We start from the raw sequence: 19,639 nt of genomic DNA on the forward strand, positions 1-19,639 counted from the left end.
TCTCTAAATTTATGTGCCAGTATTTTCCAAGTAGATGTATTTGTAGGTATGCTCAGGAGAGAGCTGGACATTCACAGCGTTGACTGAGACTGGGGGATGACAGCTGGACAAATTCGAGGTTTCGAGCTTCATCCTCAGCCTGACCTTTGGCAGCAATGGAAATGTTTGCACTTTGCAAAGCTTGTTATTCTGTGTGTGTGAGAGAGAGAGAGTGGTGGCAAGGGGCGGGGGAGGGGGAGAAGGCGGGGGAGAGAGAGGCTTTGCTTTTGAGAAAATATAGTAATGTAATAATATAATATTACCATGACAAATTATTATATTATTGTCAGAGTTCTGTACGGCTTTTATGACACTTCTCTCTTTCCAATTCCCTCCCTATGTCACCACCACCTTTGTGACCTAGCATGGATCTACCATTTTTCCTTTCTTAATCGAGGGGGAGGGGAATCAGGTTTACTGAGGTATAATTTATTTACCCCTTTTAGTATATAATTCTGTGAACTTTGACAAATGCATATAGTCATGTAACATCACTATAATTAAGATGTAGAACAGCTCCTTCAATTAAAAAAAAAAACACCAAAAAAAACAAACAAATAACTAAACAAAAAACCCCACAAAATCCCTCCTGCTGCTCATTGGTAGTCAACTTCTTCTCTAATCCCCAGACCCTGACAAGCACTAATCTGTTTTCTGCCCTTATAGTTTTGTTTTTTTATAAAATATCATATAAATGGAATTATATCATGCATAACCTTTGTATCTGGCTTTTTTCACATAATATAATGTATTAGAGATTCACCTATGCTATTGGATGTATCAGCAGTTCATTTTTTTTTATTCTGAGTAGTTTTCTATTGATTGGATGCACTACAGTGTATTATTGGTATGTCAGTTATCCGTTCGCCAGTTGCTTGTTCTTAGATTTTGGCAATTATGAGTAAAGCTACTGTAAATAGTCACAGTAGTGAGATTAGTGAGATTTCTGGGTTGTACAGTAAGTTTACAAATATAAAAAATGATAAGAAATTGCCAAATATTGTCAAAGCTAATCTGCCATTTTCTTCGCTCATCTTAACATTTTAAGAGACCTCAGCAGGGTTCCTGATTCTGTCCATTAATGCCAAAAACATTAAGCAACATGACAATGACATGAGTATAAAATGGATCAGACAACTGGAGATCCTAGTGCAGTGAACACAGAAATAGTGCAAACTCTATTAACGTTTTCTAGGGTTTTAGGGTGGCATTTGTCATGGAATGGTGGCTTGAAAGAGTTAACTCACCTCCCCTGATGACTCTATTCCCAGGTTGTGAATAAGTCCTTCTGGCTCCTGAGAGGACCAGGCCTGTTATTAACAACACCCATTTCCAGGTGATGCCCTGGAATTGAGATGTTCTAGCACCTAATTCCTACTATGACTCACCGGGTGATTCTGGTACATCAACTGATGCTCCAGACTCAGTTTCCTAAAGTCTGAGATAGGATTGCCCTGTTGACTCAACTCATTGCTTGAGGTAGAGGAGATTACAAATAGGAAGAGTGTCATACAGGGGCGTTGAAGCTACTGGTCTCATGGCATCATGCGCTTGGGCACCCTTCTTCCCCAGAATGATAAAGACCTTTATTATACCATTCCTTAGATCGAGACTCTCTCATAAAGAGAGGTCACATGATTGCCTCTATGAAAAACAGTGAGTCAGAGGAGTTTAAAGAGTCCCCAGGACTCTTTACAATCTTTCTGAAGCTGTTCACTGACTCACTGAAGCCCTTCCTTCTAGAACAACTTTATAAGTTGAAAATATTCTTGGGCATAAAATTGGCCCTTCTCAAAGATGCTAATAGGTGAAGTCATCTTCAAATTGGCCCTCTTACCTTGTGGTGCCCCTTTCCCCACAATGAAAATTCTTTAAAAAACTTGTCCCAGGTGACCTTTAGGGGATCAAATGAATAGGGAACATGAGCTATATCCATAGCAAAGTCTATCTACCCACCCTCTCTTGATTATTTTACCATTGCTGTGCACACCAGCTTGACTATCCATGGCGAGGACCTACATCTCTGTCATGGGTCTGCCCTGGGACTGCCAGAACCCACTTTGCCCGGCACACTGCCAACAGATGCCCCTGTGAATTCATAAACAATGACTGATAAGTGTTGAGGTCTTTGGCTGGGATAATATTGAGGTGTGTGTTGCACCATTTTCCAGAACTTCTCGGGGGCTTAACTCACCTTTGTGGAAATAATTTTCCACCCTTTACTGCCTGCCTGTTCCCCCTACTCCATGTGTCAACCTCAATACACTTCCTTGTTCTGTCCATGTACAGTACTTGCTCTCAAACCTTTGCCTTGCATCAGGTTCTGGGGGAATCCAAACAAAGATGGTCATCAACATTTATATCTACATGCATGCATATACTTTTTTTTCAGAGGAAGGATCCATGGTCTTTATCAGATTCTAAAAGGACTCTTCTAAACATCTCCTTCTCCCTTTCTCCTTGCAACTCACTCCTCCCACAAGCCTCTCAGTATTATCCCCTTGCAATTGAACCAATCTACAGGAATTTTTTTAAATTTATGCACATTAATATTTAACTGATAATAACTAAGGGCAAATAATTCCCAGGGACATTTTGACTTGGAGTATTATTGAAGCACAAAATAGAAGATATAAATTTTATATCTGTAAGGAATCCAAATAATTCTCAATACCTTAGAAGAAATGTTTTGTTTAAGCAGCAAGGGAAAAGAGGCAGGTCAATTGTTGAGCATTCTGCTAATAAAACATTGCTTAATATGTTTCCATCACATAGATGAGGCTCTGACGATTGAATTTATATATGAACACATAGTCTCATATGCACAACAAAGATAATTATACATATTATAAGCATATAGGACAAGCACAATTGCTTTTAACTGTCTATAAAAGTAAAGGTGTGTACCTTTCTAGAAAAGATTAGCAGCTAGGGGATGTCATTCAAATATTTTTACTTGCTGACTTATGACCTGTGATTCTTTTAGTGGTTCTTTGTCCTCGAGTTATTCCTAACTTGAGGACAGACACACACACACACACACACACACACACACACACACACACACACAGCTTTCAAATCAAATGCACAATGTTCTTTCATATCCAGTATCAACATCAAGGAATATCAAACACGATGGCTGACAGTCCGAGTCTTACTTTCTGCTTTCAAGGAGCTGCCAAAACATACAAAATGAAGCACTCCGATTCACAGCAGGGCTTTTTTTGTCAGTTTACCCGATCTGAAATTCAACACCATCATAACTCCTACAATTCTCACTTACTGGCCTTCAGAAAAGGAAAAAAAAAAAAAGAGTCATTTTCCTCAGCAGAGGACTACGGTCTGTTTGACACAGCTTGCATTTGATCTTCCCGTGTTACCCTAGCCAACAAACACAGTTCAAATCCGGCTTCTATGACATGGGGAAGAAATATAGCCTTGTGACTTACAAAGAAATGTGGCCATTGCAATGTGCGTATTATCATACTAAACTTGTGAATAGAATCCAGTCACTGCAATTTAGCAGGAGGTGTGCGCCCCTATCATTTCCACTACATGCAAAGGGAGAAATGTACGTACCTACTCATACCCACTTCCTTCAAGTACAACTGACAATCAGAAATCCCCTGGGAAACCAAGTAAAATTATGCTTTAAGCTGAGTGAGTTAAAATTGTTTATTTGCTTCCTGATAGCTGGTGGATGCTTAGAAGTAAGCATCCATTCTCAGGGGTACCACCCTGTGCTTACAAAATGTGGGGAATTCACTTGTATATAATTTGAGATATGAAACAAGGCTTGGTAAGACTCCCAAACCAACGAAATAGGATTTTGTGCCCTCTCAGATGCAGATTTTGTGGTTCTGAATAAAGAGTTGAAGTAAATTGTGGGACTTAGGATTTCATAAAAATTCAGAACTTTTTATTATTAACTTTACTTATTCATAAAATTTCTTCCTTACTTGGACCTATGAACCAGGAGTTCCCAGTTCAATTCCAGTAAGGGCACAGGCCCAGGATGGGGGCTCCATCCCCAGTTTGTGTGTGTGTGGGGGGAGGGGGGGTGGCATGCAGGAGGCAGCCAATTGATGATTCTCTCTCATCACGGATGTTTTTATCTCTCTCCCCTTCTCCTTTCCTCTCTGAAATCAATAAAAATAGATTTTAAAAATTTCTTCTCTCCTTTTCTTTCTTTCCTTCCCTCATTTCTCCCTACTCCTTTCCTCTTATGCTTTCTATCTCTACTTTTTATTGAGTACAAAATGGACACAGAAAAGTTTGAAAGCTTGATTAACTTTCACAAGGTGGACATAGCTGTATCCCCAGCTCCCAGGTTAATTATTAGCACCCAGGAAACTCCCTTGTGTCCCCTTCCAGTCACTACTCCTTCCATAGTGGTAACTGCTCTCCAGACTTCTAATTCTATAGATTCGTTTTGCCAGTTCTAAACTCTATATAAATGGAGTCATGCAGATGTATTCTTTTGTATCTGGCTTATTGCTGTTGTTGGCTAAAGATATGTTTGTAATATTCATCCATGTCCTTCATCCATGTTATCCAAGTTCTAGTTTGTCCCTTCTCATTGCTGTAGAGTATTCCTTTGTACATATATAACACAATTTATTTATGCATTCTATTATTAATGTATTTGAGTGATTTCCAGTATTTGGCTATTGTGGATAATGCTACTATAAACTTTCTTGAACAAGTCTTTTGATGATCAAAACACCCATTTCTTTAGTATTATATACTCAGGAGTAGAACACTGAGTCATGTGGCACGTTCAGCTGCAGTAGATATGTCCAGACAGTATTTCAAAGAGCCTGTACACTTGGTGCTTTTCACCTTTACATGTTAGCTGTTCTGTTGGGTGCATTCTTTACTTTTAGCAAGTTTTTTGTTTGTTTGTTTTTGAGAATCCTATATAATAAAGAGGTAATATGCAAATTGACCATCACACCCTTGCACAATATGGCCACCCCCATGTGGTCACAAGATGGCTGCCCCCATGTCATCACAAGATAGCTGCCACAAGATGGCTGGCAGGGGAGGGCAGTTGTGGGTGATCAGGCCAGCAGGGGAGGGCAGTTAGGGGCAACCAAGCCTGCAGGGGAGGGAGGGAAGTTGGGGGGGACCAGGCCTGCAGGGGAGGGAGGAAAGTTAGGGGTGACCAGGCCAGCAGGGGAGGGCAGTTGGGGGCGACTGAGCCTGCAGGGGAGGGAGGGAAATTGGGGGGGACCAGGCCTACAGGGGAGGGCAGTTGGGGGTGATCAGGCCGGCAGGGGAGTGGTTAGGGAAGGATCAGGCTGGCAGGCAGAAGCGGTTAGGGGCAATCAGGCAGGCAGGCAGGCAAGCGGTTGGGAGCCAGCAATCCCAGATTGTGAGAGGGATGTCTCTGTGGGATCGGGCTTAAACCGGCAGTTGGACATCCTTCAAGGGGTCCCCGATTGGAGAGGGTGCAGGCTGGACTGAGGGACACACACTCCCCCACCCTCCCTGGCCAGTGCACGAATTTCATGCACTGGGCCTCTAGTATATGAATATATCATGCTCCGAAGCATGTCCTAAACACCAGGATAGGCACAAACAACCAGACCTTGATCTTAGAAATTTGTTGATAAGAGATACAGAAAAAGGAATGAACATACACAATTCAAAGTGGTAAATATAATGCAATGGACGCATCAAGGGGACTCAACCAGCTCCTCAGAAGAGGTGATAAAAAATATATGCTGCCCTAGCTGGTTTGGCTCCATAGATAGAGCATCAGCCTGCAGACTGAAGGGTTCCAGGTTCGATTCCGATCAAGGGCATGTACCTTGGTTGTGGGCACATCCCCAGTAGGAGGCATGCAGGAGGCAGCTGATTGATGTATCTCTCTCATCGATGTTTCTAACTCTCTATCCCTCGCCCTTCCTCTCTGTAAAAAATCAATAACATATATTTAAAATATTTATATATATATATATATGCTGGTGCCAGAGAGGTGAATAGAACCAAGACAAGATAAATGCACAAAGAAAGAAAGAATCAGGTGTGCTTAACGACCAGCAAAAGGCTGTGGGGAGCTGGAGCACTGTGCTCAGGTTGAGGAACCGTGGGAAAAGTGTGCTGGGGAGAAGAGCTTGGTTGCTGCAACAGGGAGCTGAGAATTTGTTCATTAGGTCTTCATGAGGTCAGGGAGGTTTTATAAAGGGGAGAAACCTAATCATACTTTTAAAGTAAAATATTGGCAACCATACTGAGTCTGCAAGGGCAAAAAAATGCTGGTAGCATTTATATCAAACTCGCTTTATAAGATTAGCAGTGAAGGCTCTGCCATCTGGACTGAGTTCAAATCCTGCCCCCAGCATTTACCAACTGAGTGTTGCTGGGCAATTTAGCTTTAGCCTTGTCAAATGTATGGTAATGGTTCCAACACCTCCTACCTCCTGGAGCAGTACAGAGGGAGATTAACCACGCAAAAGCCTCAGCTGCAGCCTGGCAAAACATACGCACTTCTAAGGGTGTTAATTACCAGGCTAAACAGGGAGATAAAAAAAGAATCAGGCTGATGACTTATGCCTTTCCTGTGGGACGTCATGGGCGTTTAATGTACAACATGGAAAGGTAATAAAGTTGACATGTTTGAAAACATCTTGATTCATGGGTTTAACAAATAGGCATAAAGTCTCTCAAGGGGTTAAGTCTTGTGCTGAACACTCTAGATAGTCAGAGAAATAGAACTTTTTCTGCTTCTAGGAAACATGACTACCCAGTATGACTAGTGCTCTAACTTAAAGAAGAATAGAGGAAGCACTCAATTCTCTGGGACAGCCAAGAGGGATGATGGAGATGATAAGAAAAGGAGTTTCGAAGGGCAAGCTGGACAAAGGGTACATATGTGTGGCACAGCAGGGGAAGCGGGGGGACAACATGACATGCCCAGAGAACAGACTTTAGTAGACGTAGAGATAAAAAGAGGCTACTTGAAACCACTCATTCTGGCTTCAGTGTATTAATAATATGACAGTAATGATGTATCTGCTACTTTATTCAACAAGTCTTTTTTGAGTGATAACTTTGTGCCCAAGAGTATTTCAAATACGGAAGATATAGCCATTTATATCAGATGTTCCCACCATCTTTGAGTTTATGTTTTGCTTGTTAAAAGAGACAATAAATAAGCAAATGAGTAAGACAATGACAGGCAGGAATATGTGTTGGAAAGGAAACAAAGCAGGATATGTGATGATATGAATGATGTAGATAAGAGGGATGAAGATGAGAAAGTGTCTCCGAAGAGGAGGCATTAGGGATGTGGTTTTAAAAGATGGGGGGAAAATATTTCCAGGAGAAGAAACTATAAGCCCATGCCCTTGGGGTGGGCTTGACCTGGAGGAATGTGAGTTCAAAGATGTAGGCAAGGATCAGGTCACATAGAATCTTGGAAGGCAACATCAGGTGTGGATTTCACTCTAACCGCAGTGGAAAGCCATTGGGTAGAATGGATGTGGGAAGGTTAAGCAGAGAAGTGACATGGCCAGAAAGGATACTGTGTGGCAAATGCAATTGGAGCAGGGCATCAGAGGAAGAGAGAAGTCTATCCAGTTGCCTGGAGCCTTCAATGTGAAGTCCCAGGGTCTCTCTTCTGACAGGTAACATCCACATAGCTTCCAATTCACTTAGTGACAGGAGAGGGAGACTCTTTTTCTTTTTTTTCAATCCTCACCTGAGGATATGTTTTTATAGGAGAGGAAGGGAAAGGGGGAGAGAGAGAGAGAGACATCAATCAGTTACCTCCCTTACACACCCAGAACGGGGATCGAACTGCAACCTGGGTGTATATATACTCTAATGGGAAATTGAACCTGCAACATTTCTGTGTACAGGATGGTGCTCCAACCAACTGAGCCACACTGACCAGGGCAGAAGGGAGACTCGTTTTTATCTTAGAAGTTACCTACCAACCTGAAAACCTGCTGGTGTGCCAATCCCTGTACAAAGAGATAGCCAATCAAAAACACCCATCGCTACTTCCCTGTCAGCATCCAGTGTAGGAGCCAATGGCTCTATTTAAAAAAAAAAATTAATCCAAAATAAATACAAGAATGTAAAATGTTAATCAAAAGTAAACAAATGGATAGAATAAAAGGAGCCAGGCACCACTAGTGACTTTTATTGCCTTTGCTGTGGGGCCAGCAAGGGAATTTTAGATGAAATTCCCCCTTCACCCTTCAGGAAATGATGCCTTTGTTCAAGAACAGCAGCTTCCCTTCCCTGTGGCTGTGTGGTCCATTGTGACCGGGGCTGACTCAGTTTCACTTGCTAGACAAATGTCAGAATATCTGACCCCTTTCCTACCTCCCTGATTTTTCAGTAGAAAAGAGAAATTCACGTGAACTCTCCATGTTACAGGCCCCAGGAAACGGGCATAAGAAGCATAACCTGTGAACAAGGGTTAGTTTGGATAACAGGTATTTCATCCTGGTTCTCTCTAGCATTTACCCCTCAGGTGGTTCATATGATTTATGTTAGCAGAATCTCTAACTGTCCAGGACAGTAAACTTCAGAGAGATTGTCAGGGGATGGGAATCATTGCAAAAACAGTGATGTGATCTGATTTCTGTGGATTTTTTATTATGCACCTTTGGTGACACAGAAAGAGTAAATAATTCCCAACATGAGCATCTCTTAGAATGGTAGAGTCACTGAAGATAAAATGAGGACCAGTCAGAACCAATCAGAATTTTTATCTTTTTTAAAATATATTTTTATTGATTTCAGAGAGGAAGAGGGAGAGAGAGAAACATCAATGATGAGAAAGAATCATTGATTGGTTGCCTCCTGCATGCCCCCTACTGGGGATCAAGCCAGTGTGCCCTTGATCGGAATCAAACTTGGGATCCTTCAGTCCGCAGTCCAACGCTCTATCCATTGAGCCAAACCAGCTAGGACCAGAATTTTTATCTTAAAGCACATTCATGTCCTCCTGTCTTGGGTGTTTCCATTACTCAGTAGTGGGAATCTGGCATACTGAATTAGTTATCACCTGTGAATACACTGTCTATCATTATCAAGCTGCTTGTCCTTTGTCCCTCAGCATAATTCAGAAACCCAACCTTTACTGCAAACAAGTTTAAATATTAGATGAAATAAAAGAGTTTTATTGAAAAAAAATGATACAATTAATTCTAAAGCCAAAGGTTACTAAAGTTGTAGACATCTTTAGCTCTCACCTTCCCATTGACACAACTTAATTGTGTTTTCATTTATTTCTAAGAACCAATCTATGGAAACATCTATTAAAGTATCTGTCTTTAATCTACAATGTTTCATACCAATAAAGGCTGATTTCAAATGTCGAAATATAATGAAAAAAATACTCATTTTCAAGAATAACTTCTAGGGGAATTAACTTTTATTTTGCTTTGTTTCAAATATTTGAAATTAAAAGTTTCACTATTTTTTGAGCACTTACTCTATGCCAAGAGCTATTCTACATGATCTGCACGTACCTGACTCAAAATAATCCTATCTAACAAAGAGGGAATATGCTAATTGACCCTCACACTGACACAAAGATGGCAGTGCCCACAGCCACAAGATGGTGGCGCCCAGTCCTCTCAGCCCCGCCGGGGTGGCAGGTGCACGGCAAGGGGGCAGGCCTGGGCTTGCTGTGCACCTGCCTCCGGAGCACCTCCCCCCCATCCTCTCAGCCTCCCAGCTGCCCAGGGCTGGCCCTAGGTGCAGGCAAGCCTCAGATAGCAGCTGCCCAGCCGCCCAGGGCCACCTGAGGCTCAGGTAACCAGGGCTGGCCGAGGCTTGTGCTGCCAGCAGTGGCAGCAGCAGAGGTGTGATGGGGCGTCACCTTCCCCTGATCGCCGGGTCGCCTCCCGCCTCTGAGTGCTCCCAGACTGTGAGAGGGGGCAGGCTGGGCTGAGGGACCCCCCCTCCAGTGCATGAATTTTCATGCACCGGACCTCTAGTGCTACATAATAAGTTGCATTCATACTCTATGGATTCAAACATGTGTGAGGGTTGATGGAAAGCTGGCTGATCTAGATTGTAGTTGGATGGGTAGTTCTTCTGGTCTCCACTGGGTTATTGGGGGTGTGCCTGCTCCAGTTAACTTATTCTCTTCTTGGGGCCTATGGGCTGTCTTGGCATATTCTTCTCATGAGGATGGTTGAGGGGAAAAACAAGCAAACCTGATCACACAGCACTTTTCAAGACCATGCCTATGTCATAACTGTCACCATTCCCATTGGCCACAGCATATACCAAGAGTGGGGAGTATAGGCATCCTGCAACAGGGAAGCATTGTATATATGGGGGAGTGCATGGTTATAGAAAAGGGGAGAGAATTGAGACTAACAATGCAATTTATTTATACATACAGGATGTTCCCCCAAAATGTATACACACTTTGAATGACTATAAAGTTAGTGTTGATTAACATATAGGTCATTTTCAAAATTCAAAAGAATCTACAGAAATGAATAATTTTTTTGTCAATGCCTTTTTTTCAAACTGATGACCGTTTTGGTCCAGGCACTGCTGATAATGCAAAGCAATGCAATAGCAAACATCAAGAATCATTTCGTTCAGTATTTGTGTGTCCTCAATTCACTGACTGTTGCTGGTTTTGTGCCATAAAGTTTATCTTTTATGTATTCCCATAAAAAAAGTCTAGTGGCACTTTAGGATAAGTTTTCTTTGTTCAATGCTTGGTTTAGCTTCATCCATTATTTCAAATCAGTTAAACCTGAAAAGGAGTGAAAATTAAGAGAGTTATTAGCTATTAAAGTATGTATATATATTTTGGGACATCCTATATATATTTTTATGTATCATATCATTTCCTTCTGAAGACAATAGCTATACATTGTTAAAAGATGATTTGAAAGCCACTCTTTTTTTTCTCAATAAATGTGCTAGCTTCCAGAGTGATGATAATATTAATAAGAGCTATTACGTTTTAGAACTTTTACAAGTATCAGACACTATGCAAAGGATTTTTCATTCATCACCTAATTTAATTTTTACAACTTGTTATTATTAGGTCTTATAACAGTGAAATGTAGGTTATATTAATTAATCTCACTTTAAAGATCAGAAACTAAGGTTCAATCAGGTAAAACAGTGTGTGGAGAGGCCTGGATTCAAATTTAGTTCTATGTGATTTCAAACTGTGAGCTGTTATTTCCATGTACATCACCTCTCGTTATACTTAAATCCCTCTGCACTGGTCTGAGCCACATTTTCCAACACCATTTATTGACCCTCCTGTTCAATAATTTCTAAACAGGTTTCATATTACATTGTACCCTCCGGGCTACCATATCTGTGATCTGTGCCTGTTCTTAAGACTTCTAATCACATTCTCATTTGGGTTTAATGAACTCTGCTAGCTAAAAAGCTCTTTGGGAAAAGGAGATCAATTTTTATACTTCTTCCTAGTACCTACATTATAAAGAGTAATATTAAGATACAGGCCAATGAATTAATAGACATCAATTTCTCCTTCCAAATTTAGGCTGAACACCAAATAGTTCATAAAGAAGCTACTAAAAAGGTACTTTTCTCTTTTGCACAAGATCCTTTCGGAATGGGAAGACAATTGCTAGAAAATTCCTTTGAAGAAGAAATTTCTTGCATATAAAGTGTGGTTTATAACCACGGTGATAAGGGAAACAACTTGAGGCAAAAGGGGTGAATAAAAAGGAATATAGAGCCTAAGATGGGAGACGAAAGTAAGAGAGAGGGAAGTGACAAGTATAGAAAAAGAAGGAGAAAAGGAAGAGGAGGAGGAGAAGGAAGAAAAACCAGCAAACAAGCAGGGTATGGGAAACTAGAAGGGGGATAACAGTCAGACCAATATAGAACTAGGATGCTGAAAATAAATCATTTAAAGTGGATCCAGAGAGGGAAAAAGGAAGCAATAGTATTATTTCAGTGTTTGGTTAGGTTTTGTAATTAATACTAGAAATTTTGCAAGTGCCTTTTATATTCTGATCAGAGTGACGATTTGCCCAAATCCAAAACTTTTGCCTAAGTGTGAATAACTTGTTTCATACATACTATTCTGTAAACATATTTTTTCTTGTCAGACCGAAAAAAGGAAGAATATCACTAAACAATCATTTTGCTATTAAATCACATATGGTATCTCATATTTCCAAGCTTCCTTGCCAGTGTCAGGAAGGATTCGTGGTTTTTGAAAGATCATCAGACGCTCTAGTACTGCAGCTAATCTGAAGTGTCCAGTGGCAGGATGTGTCCAAGCAGAGTCCACAAGAGGCTGCATATAAAATTGAATGCTTATTGAGTATGGAGTGTCTTCTCTGATCTCTGGTCGAAACTGCACACTCTCCAAGAGCAGTATTCTCCTCCCTTCGTTGGCTGTTTTAATCTCCGTACACTTGTGGGCAGGAACATTTCCCTTAGAATCTTCCAGGGTTTTCATAGTCTTCCTGAATGTGATCATTGGAAATTAAGATGCCCAAGGGCCAAAAGGATATGATTTATTTAATTGGCATACCCAGGCCCAAAGGCATTCTTCTGAGTCTTGTTGAAATTTGAGTGCATCCCTACTCGCCTACTGTAACAAGGCACCAAATACCAGGATGGTATTCCAGGTGAGGCCTCACCAGGATTGCAAAGAGTGAAAATGTTCCTTTGGGGGCACTTGAAATGGGGATTTTCCTCCTGCTGCTGAAACCAAACCAAGCTCCTTTCCACTCAAATATCATGTTGCAAACTCCTATGAAACTCGCCTTCTGTCATGTCCCTCTAGATCTTTTCTTGGCCTCACTGATTTCCAGGTTCTGAACTCCCTTGGAATATCTGTGTTTCTCATTAATTTCCACAGTTGTGTTTCCTTTTCTAAGTGGAATCTTGGCATCCTGAGGTTGGTCTAGATTTCTAACCTACAGTTCTTATGTATGTTTCTGTGATCTGGGAGGACTTTCTCCTTCGCCTCATTTCATCACACATGGGTAATGAACTTGGTCAAATGAGGCAGCCTGAAGTTGGTTCCTTACTCCCTAGCATGGCTTCCTACCATTGATCACACCCCTGAAAGGTTACGTCAGTGGTAATCCCTTGAAGCACTCCTGCTAATGGGCTCTGGTTTTGAATTCTAATGCACTAGAAACAACGTATTTATTGAACACGCTCAGCTCAGCTATTTCATTCAGGCACCAGAAGGTACAACACTCTCCCAAAGTTGAAAAGCAGACATTGCATTCCTTTCACAGTGTCAGCCTGGAAGAGAAGAATTTTTCCATCCCCTTATAAACTCATGAAGCGTCCCACTCTGTGGGGTGACTATAACCTCTCTTAGGGCAAACTGGCTAAATGGAATTTCCTAAACGGTTCCACAAGCTGTCTAAGGATGGCATGCAAAAAGGGTTCCCTGGGCAAACAAGCTGGGGGAAAATTTCAAACAATGTCACCCTCTTGGAGAACATACATAGACATGTTAAAGTCACTAAGATAGGGCATATAAAAACTTTTACTTTCTTTAAACCAACACTTTCTAAACTCATTTGACAATGACTCATTTTTTAACATTTTTTATACACATTTTCATGGAATGACACAGATTATCTATGTGCCATCATTGACTAAGAAGCATTATATTATGTTAAGATAATTTAATGTGCTTAGCTATTCTCTTATTGTTGGTAATTTGGATTGTTTCTAATTTCCTAGCTGCTCTAATAAATATTGGGCAAGTAAATATTTCACTATCTTAATTATCCACCCTTCTTTTGGGACTATCTCCTTTGTATATATTTCAAACAGTTCTGTGTATGCTAGGCAATGACTCATTTTAATTCAACACTTATCACAAAGACACAGGACAAACATTACTAGTAAATGAGGCTAGGCTTTCCTGTCTGCCTGCTCACCAATGAGGATTTGGGGGTTTTCCCAATCAGTTTCTTCTAATGCTTTACTCTCTGCAATTGCCCAATATGCTCTTTTGGGCTTCTGTTATATAGAAACAAGAGGAAAGGTGGAAGAACAGAGGGATAAGAAGCTCAAAGAATAGAACTTTATGGATGATTATATTTTCCAAAGAAGGCTTCACTAATATACATCCACATGTTCCTACACTGTGACTTCCAAAAGCAGATGGATCTATATTCCCTTCCCTGGAATCTGGACAGACTTCATTACTGCTGTGACTGGTAAAGTTTGCTGAAGTGACATGATATGTCATCTGAAGCTAGGTCACCCAAAGCAATACAGCCTTCACCCTGGCTCTCTCACTCAGCATGCTCACCAGCCTCCATCACCCGAGGAAGCCCAGGCCCCAAGGAGAGGCTACATGTAGGTTTTCTGGCCAATAGCCTTCGATAGGGTCTCAGCTAAGAGTTAGTACCAACTGCCAGACATATGAGAATGCCTTTGGACCGTTCCAGGTCCCCTCTTGAGCATCCTTTGTTAAATTAACATCAAGTGCAGCAGAGATGAGCTGTTCCCAATAAGCCCTGCCCCAATTCTAACATCATGAGCAAACTAAGTGTGCATTGTTTTAAGCAACTGAGTTTTAGGATCACTTGTTATGCAGCCATAGCAACTAAAACAAGCTGGGGAAAGCCTTGGAGTAGGGAAGATGGGTCAACATGATTTAGCTTAGTTTTGGAGATGCCTTATGATGGAGAAAATTACCATCAATGACAAATGACTGCCAGCAAGACAGCAATTCTTTTCTAGAATGTGGGGTACCCACAAATATTACTTGGAATTCTGAGTTCCTTTCTCCTTACCAAGAAAAACCATTCAAGCACTCATCAGAATTCCTCTTGGGACACTGTTCATTTAACATTTTCACTAATTCCAGGGGGGGGTATGAGCTGAACCTCTAAGTTTTCACATGGCTATCTCCCTGTCCTTTTCAGGATCAGCTGAACTATATCATCTTGAGAGCAGCCCTCACTCTCTCCTGCCCAGATTTTCCATCAATACCCTTCAGAGCATTCACCATTACATGAATTATTTCACTGATTTGGTTATCTATTTATTGAATGGAATTTTTCTTGCTTACTTATTCACCACTGTGTTTTTTAATACAGTAGCTACCTGAGAAGGTATGTTAAATGAATATGTAATAATGAAGGGTATTTGGAAGTTGCCTGTCCTGGAAGTTGGAAAACTGGCTTCTGGGGCTGCCTTATAGATATAAGGGTATAGAGGCAAGACCTCTGTGTTCTGTGCCTCGTTCACAGTAAACGTAGTGCACAGAGGACCCCCCAAAGTCCCTCTGCACCATCTCTCTAGAGTGCAAGTTCTTGAGGATCTCGCATAGCCTGAGGTTCAACTTTAGCAAGTCCTTATACTATTTAAGCTGAATTTTCACCACAGAAACTGCATTCAATCATTTTAAGATCTAGGTTATAGTTTCATCTGATAATGCCATTTGTTTTTGGAACATTGGGTCCTTGCTGACACACCTTTGTTCTCAGTTTAGTCTATCTGTTCCAGACAGTGTCCAAACACACAAACTGGAGCAAATACGACGCAACTTTATTCACAAGACTTTGTAACTCCTCTCCCAAGAAAAGGCTTAAAGGTACAATATACAATTTATTGTTCAAACTCTGATGCTTTTAAGAATAAAATGGAGTTCTGTTAATAATTACATCAGGAAAACAGGTTTGAATCAGGATTGTCCCAGGCAAACCTGGATGTTTGATCATTCTTTATGTGCTATAGCCTAGACATTGTCATAGAAACAAAGGTATATATATACTTGTTGACTAAATTTTTAGTATTGGTGAAATAAAGAGCCACCAATATTCTGGCTTCTAAAACACATTTTATAAGCAACAAGGGACTGGGCAGGAAACAATTTGCCTGGAAAGTAAAGAGAAATTATTATGAAGCTATGCACAGAGGTGTGATAGCATGTTTTCACTTTCTTTTATATATAGACTAGAGGCCCAGTGCATGAAATTCGTACACGGGGGGGGGGGGGGGGGGGGGAGGGGTGTCCCTCAGCCCAGCCTACACCCTCTTCAATCTGGGACCCCTCGAGGGATGTCTGACTGCCCTCTCACAATCCAAGACTGCTGGCTCCCAACCTCTCGCCTGCCTGCCTGCCAGCCTGATCACCCCCTAACCACTCCCCTGCCAGCCTGATCAAAGCCTAACTGCTCCCCTCCAACCCGATTGCCCCTAACTGCCCACCCCTGCTGGCCTGGTCACCCCTAACTACCCTCCCCTGCTGGCCTGGTCACCCCTAACTGCCCTCCCCTGCAGGCCTGGTCGCCCCAACTGTCTTCTTCTTCTGGCCTGATCACCCACAACTGCCCTCCCCTGCTGGCCATCTTGTGGCAGCCATCTTGTGTCCACATGGGGGCAGCCATCTTTGACAACATGGGGGTGGCCATCTTGTGTGTTGGAGTGATGGTCAATTTGCATATTACTTCTTTATTATATAGGATATCTATACCTATCTTGCTTTATACATATTCTCTTTATATACTCACTTTATTATATGTGTACACAATTTTTTTATTTTTAAAAAATATATTTTATTGATTTTTTACAGAGAGAAAGGGAGAGGGACAGAGAGCTAGAAACATTGATGAGAGAGAAACATCAATCAGCCGCCTCCTGCACACCCCCCACTGGGGATGTGCCCGCAACCAAGGTACATGCCCTTGACTGGAATCGAACCCAGGACCATTCAGTCCGCAGGCCAATACCCTATCCACTGAGTCAAACCGGTCAGGGCTATGTACACATTTTTTAGAGCAATTTTAGTTTTACAGAAAAATTGAACTGAAAGGAAAGAGAGTTCCCATATACCTTCCTACCCCGTATAGTTTTCTCTATTATTAACATATATCAGCATGGTCCATTTGTTATAATTGATGAATATAGATACATCACTATTAGGTAAAGTTCGTTGTTAATACTAGGGTTCAACATTGGTGTTGTACACTCTGTGGGTTTTGAAAAATGCATAATGACACGTATCTACCGCTGCCTGTGTTAATACAGAATAGTTTCACTGCTCTCAAACTTCTCTACACTCCATTTACTCATCCCTCCTTCCCTCTTCCCTGCCTCTAGCCATCATGGCTCTTTTTCCTATCTGTATAGTGTAGACTTTTCCAAATTGTCACATAATTGGAATCATAGCATATACAGTCTCTTCAGATGGACTTTTTTCACTTAGCAAATATATATTTAAGTTTCCTCCATGTCTTTCCATGACCTGATAGCTCATTTCTTTGCATCACTGAATAATATTTCACTGTCTGGATGAACCAGTTTGTTTACCCATCACCTATTGAAGGACATCTTGGTTGCTTCCAATTTGGGGCAATTATGAATAAAGCTGCTATAAACATCAGTATGCAGGTTTTTGTAGACAAACATTTTTAACTATTTTAAGTAAATATCTAGGAGCCCAATTGCAGAATCATATGGTAAGATTACATTGAACTTTGTAAGACACTGCCTACATGTCTTCCAAAGTGGTTGTACTATTTTGTATTCCCACCTGTAAAGAATGAGGGTTCCTATTCCTCTATGTGGGAATTTTAATGGAAGCAACAAAAAAATGCTGAGGAACTCTGAGACTAGCATCAGCTAGAAGCTGTTCCCACTCATAGACCTGAAAGGTGAGAGGAAGAAATTGAGGTTGGCAGAGACCAAAGAGAACTGCAAGTCACAATCATGGAAGCCTGGTGCCACCGCCAGGAAAGAGATGCCAGGCCAGGTTGGGGCAGGGGAGTAAGTACAGTAAACCCTCCATTTAATGGACTTCAGATTTAACACGCAAAATTTCCGGTCTGTATTTCATATATGAAAATTAACACCCTGTTAATTTTAAAATGTTTTCAACCAAGATTTGCTTATAATTAAATTAAGAAATTATTTTATTATTCATTCACTGTTATTTTTAACCAATTTTAGCTAATAAGCCATAGGTTGGGAAAAAACACTACAGCAATTTCACCAAAATAAGTAAATATTACATATCTACAACTATTGTCTACATATTTAAATCCAAGAGTCACTGCTCATAAACAATGTTAGGCTAATGATTAGCATGATGTGATCATGCCAAATCTCAAGGTAATTGGTTCTGTTGTTGTGTGGTGTGACTTTCTGTACAGTTTTAACTCTTGCAGACTGATATTCTCACATGCGCCAAGCCATGCCCCAACCATGTGCATTTGTTGACTTGCAGTGACTAGTGAATGCACACAGTTACTAGACCTAGTCAGTATAAATTTAAAAGTACTGTAATACATATAGAAAACTTTTCTGTGAAATTAAACTTTTCATACATACTTAATTTTAATTATACAAACGTGTCTACATAAGTGAACCCAGGTAAACAACAAATTTGCCAAGTTTTTAACATACGCATTCCGAAAACCTACTTTATTATATAATGGAACTTTCAACTTTAACAGACATCCACCCTGCCCAAATTAGTCCATTATATTGAGGTTTTACTGTATCCTGATCTCGTTCTCTTTCTACCCACTGTTGTCCCGCCAGTGCCTCCCAGAAGGTAAGCCAGGTAGAAGCTAGAGAACAAGAGTATCCATGTGATTTGTCAGGAAGGGTCACCTCCCTCTCCCACCAGGGATATAGAACAGGGCAGAGAAGAGTGGCTAGCGGAATTGTGAGGAAGCAGGGTGCACATAAGCATTACAAAATTATGGTCAAAGCAATAATGTGTGCACTTATAAGGGCACTTTTGTTGTGGGGGAAGTTTTTAAATGGTACATCCTTATTTCTCAAGAGTGTATTATTGAATCATTTCTAAATGTTTTGAAATATAAAATCTGCAGCTGAAGTCACCAGTAGAGTGGAGGGCAGTACATCTCTATAGGACTCCCTGTCCTGTCTGCTCACCCTGGTGGACATCCCCCTAACCACTCCTGGCAGTTGGGTCTTCATTCTACTTCAGATCGTTAGGAATGAGGAAGTCTTGTCCTTGTCTATCAGTTACAGTGCTTAATAATAATGACTTTGCAGGATTATATTCAGGTGAAATTCCATTAAAACCCAAAGTCTAGTCTTTGAATCTAGATAACAGTATCATGGCCAATAGCACTCATGGTTATTTCTTGTTAGCTTCTCATCTTGAAACTCCCTTTTGTTCAAACAGGTAAATAAAGAACTTTCTTATGAATGAAGGAAAAACAATACCAAACCCATTTATCTTCATCGTTTAAGCTTTGATATGCAGGGTCTGCAGAGTACCGGCATGGAGTGGGGGTGAGAGTTTCTCCACCTTAGCACTATTGACATTTTGAGCTGGATTTGTTGTCAGGAGCTGGCCTTCGTAGAATGTGCAGTAGCATCCTGGCCTCTACCTACTAGACACCAGCAGCACCCTCCCTAGGTGTGACACTCAAAAATATTTCCAGGCATTTCCAAGTGTCCCCCCACTGGGCAAAATCTACTTCAGTTGAAAGTACTGTCTTATTCTAAGGGAGGCACTAGCTTCTGCCTGTCTTGTTTTCATAGTAACTGACAGTAATCATACTTGATACAGTCATGGTTCTGTTCTTTGTAACCTAAAGGTTTTACAAACTAGATCCCAACTTGTTATAAAATGCTGCCTTCCAGAAAACTC

This window comes from Eptesicus fuscus, chromosome 12 (assembly GCF_027574615.1).
Source record: "Eptesicus fuscus isolate TK198812 chromosome 12, DD_ASM_mEF_20220401, whole genome shotgun sequence".
In the NCBI taxonomy this organism is placed as follows: domain Eukaryota; kingdom Metazoa; phylum Chordata; class Mammalia; order Chiroptera; family Vespertilionidae; genus Eptesicus; species Eptesicus fuscus.